This window comes from Penaeus monodon, chromosome 10 (genome assembly GCF_015228065.2).
Source record: "Penaeus monodon isolate SGIC_2016 chromosome 10, NSTDA_Pmon_1, whole genome shotgun sequence".
In the NCBI taxonomy this organism is placed as follows: Eukaryota; Metazoa; Arthropoda; class Malacostraca; order Decapoda; family Penaeidae; genus Penaeus; species Penaeus monodon.
Genome location: NC_051395.1, coordinates 15,001,511 through 15,004,929, shown reverse-complemented (window position 1 = coordinate 15,004,929; position 3,419 = coordinate 15,001,511). Strand labels below are relative to the sequence as shown.

The 3,419-nt window shown below is 39.2% G+C and overlaps 1 pseudogene; it reads left to right on the top strand.

Annotated features, from left to right (window-relative positions):
* LOC119577882 overlaps nt 1-2,594 on the top strand; it is a 5,849-nt pseudogene extending 3,255 nt beyond the window's left edge.
* Nucleotides 2,595-3,419: the final 825 nt, after the last annotated feature.

Below are 3,419 nucleotides of genomic sequence, written 5' to 3'. Positions count from 1 at the left end.
AACAAAAAAAAATAACAGGTTTTGCGCATGAAAAGGAAGTGTTTTGTTCAGATTCCACTGAGGAGCAGTGTATATATGCATACACATGCATATACACACGCATATATGTATATTTATACACAAATACATATGCATATATACATGTGTGTATATATACACACATCTATATATAAACATATAAATATATATACACATGTATATATATGAATGTATATATGTATCTATACATATGTATGTATATATTTATACAAATATATACATACATATTATATATATACACACATGCGTATATGCATACATATACATATATATATAACTATACATATATAAATATGTGTGTGTGCATGTGTGTATGTGCATGCTCGCTGATTTAAATAATTCTAGGTAAATCAAACCTAGATACGGCGCTCCTGTGCAGGCAAGGCCAGCTGTTGGCCTCATCTGTTTTGCCTCTTTATCTGTATTTCTATGTAGGCTATATTTTCAGCCTCTGGTTGCATAAATCAATAAACCGAAAAAAAACATAAATATATATGTGTATGTAATATATATATATATATATATATATATATATATATATATATATTTATATATACATATATACATGAATATATATACATACATACATATATACACATGTAGGTATGTGTCTTGTATATATGTACATGTTTATATATGTACATACATATAAAGATATGTATATGTAATATACGTATGGATATATATATGTACATATCTACATTTTTTAATTCATATCTGTTGAATTATATATACGTAAATACACATGAATATATATATACAATATCCATTATCTGTACACACACACACACACATGTATTATATATACTATATATATACACACACAGATACACACACGCACACAAATATACATGTGTGTATGTGTGGATGTATGTATGACCGGCATGTAGCTGCTGAGTGAAAGAGAAATGTGTATATGTGTGCGTGCGAGCACGTACGTGTACATATATGTGTGTATGTATGTATGACCGGTATGCAGCTGCTGAGTGAAAGAGAAATGTGTATATGTGTGCGTGGGCGCGCGTGCGTGTACATATATATGTGTGTATGTATATATGACCGACATTTAGCTGTTGGGGCTTCGAGTGCCAAAGGAGTGCCGGAGCCTACCCCGATCAGTGGCTGAGCTCGAGTGGAGGCTGATAGCGAGCGGAAGCAGTCAGCCAAGGTTGACCTTGAGCAGAATCTGACCCCGAACGGAGGAGGCTTACTCTATATGGAGGTTAACCCGGGGCGGAGGAGGCTGATTCTAAGCGGAGGCTGACCCCAGGCGGAGGAGGTTGAGCCCAAATTGAAGCTGATTCCGAGCAGAGGAGACTGACAATAAGCAGAGGTTGACCCCCGGCAGAGGAGGCTGACCCCAAACCGAGGCCGACCTCGAGCAGAGGTGGCAGACAATAAGCAGAGGTTGTCCCCTGGTGGAGGTGGCTCACCCAAAACCGAGGACGACCCCGAGCAGAGGAGACTAAGACAAAATGGCCGTCTCTACGTAGCACTGATAGTTTTATTTGTTGTTCCTTCTGTCAGTATTCGACCATAGTTTTGCCTAGTAACCACTCGTAAATAGACCGTTGTCTACTTTAGTCAAGCGAGCGTTTAATTACAATCATATCAATTTCCATGTCCATACACAAGGAAATGATGAATGACTCTGGACACATTTTCTTAAGGTGTGAACTCCAGGAAATGAAATATTGCTCACTTGAACTCAACCCTTGCCCTTCGAAGCAGAGTTCTCAGCCCGTGACCTTGAGCCGTTTGGCGATTGGCTACAGGCGGGAGCGTCAGCGTGTGGCGTGCTATATAAGAGCCAACCGCCGTCGTTTGGCCACGGTCGCCTGTGATTCCCGACGGATATGAAGACCCTGGTGAGTGTTGCATTTCTTTGAGCGAATCTCAGTGTAGCCGATTCACTGAAGTTTAATGCTGAATAAGTTCATGAGTTGTGCACAAATATAACATCAAAGTTTAGTGTTGAAAGATGAAATTCACGTAGATTGAAATCTATTTCATTTATAGGAAATTGTGTAAAGACTACTGACCTCCAATGTGTTTAGACGTATGAATTATCGTGAAAACGACTTTCTTGCAGGCCATCGCTGTTGCCCTCGTGGCGTTTGTCGCTGTCAGTGTCAGCGGTGATCCTGAAGCTGATGCTGAGCCCAGTCGCTATGGAGGTGGCTTTGGAGGCCATGGACTCGTGTCCTACAGACCCGTGTATAGCAGCTACGGATACGGACGTTGGAAGAGGAGTGCTGAGCCTGTAGCTGAGGCTGAGGCTGAGCCCGAGGCTGATCCTTCTCGCTTCGGATACGGGTATGGCAGCTATGGACACGTGTCCTTCAGGCCCGTGTACAGCAGCTACGGTTACGGACGTTGGAAGAGGAGTGCTGAGGCTGAACCCGGATTCGGCTTCGGTCGTGGCTTCGGAGGCCACAGCAGCTTCGGAGGCTACAGAGGCTATGGAGGCCATGGCGGGAGCTTTGGAGGACATGGTCGTTTCTATGGCTGAAGGAGTTTGGTTCGAGAAAGATTAATAAAACTGAGCAATTTTATTTATTATTTTTTTCTTTTCACACTCACCATCTTAATTACTGAATATGAGATACACATATACAGTTTCCATACATATACACAGTTAACATAAGTTATACTTTAGAGAATTAAGAATCATAACATCGGAAATCGTGATGCCTGTAATGTGAATTCAGATTTCTTTTTCCTTTTATTCTAAACTGACAGAAATATAGGAAGTTGTGCACACCTTTTTATCAACTTGAAAAGGTATCGATTTAGAAATTCAATAAAATGCAAAGACAGCAAACATACGCAAAAATGACTACATAAATAGCTGGTCGCTAAAAAAAGAAAAAGGTGGATGATAAACAGCATTAGTATGAAGGTAACAAAAACAACATTAACAGTATTTCATTGCGCATGAAAAGGAAAGTATTTTGTTCAGGTTCCACTGACGAGCAGTGTATATATGCAAACACTCATACACACGCATATACACACGCATATATGTATATACACACTAATACATATGCATACATACTTATATTTATGTATATATGTGTGTATATATACACACATCTATATATAAACATATATAAACACACACACACACATATATATGTATGCATGTATGTATGTATGTATGTATGTGTATCATCATTAGAGATGATATGTGTTATAAAATTGTGAATTTTCTTTAAAGGACATAATGCTGAAGTATATATGATAATGGTGAGAAGAATTATGTATAGAAAAGCAATCAGTACAACAATGCATTGCGCATATTTCTTTTTTGTTTGTTTTGGTGGTGACGCAGAGGGAAGCCATGCGTCGATTTTGAAGGGCAGACCTGGACTAGCGTT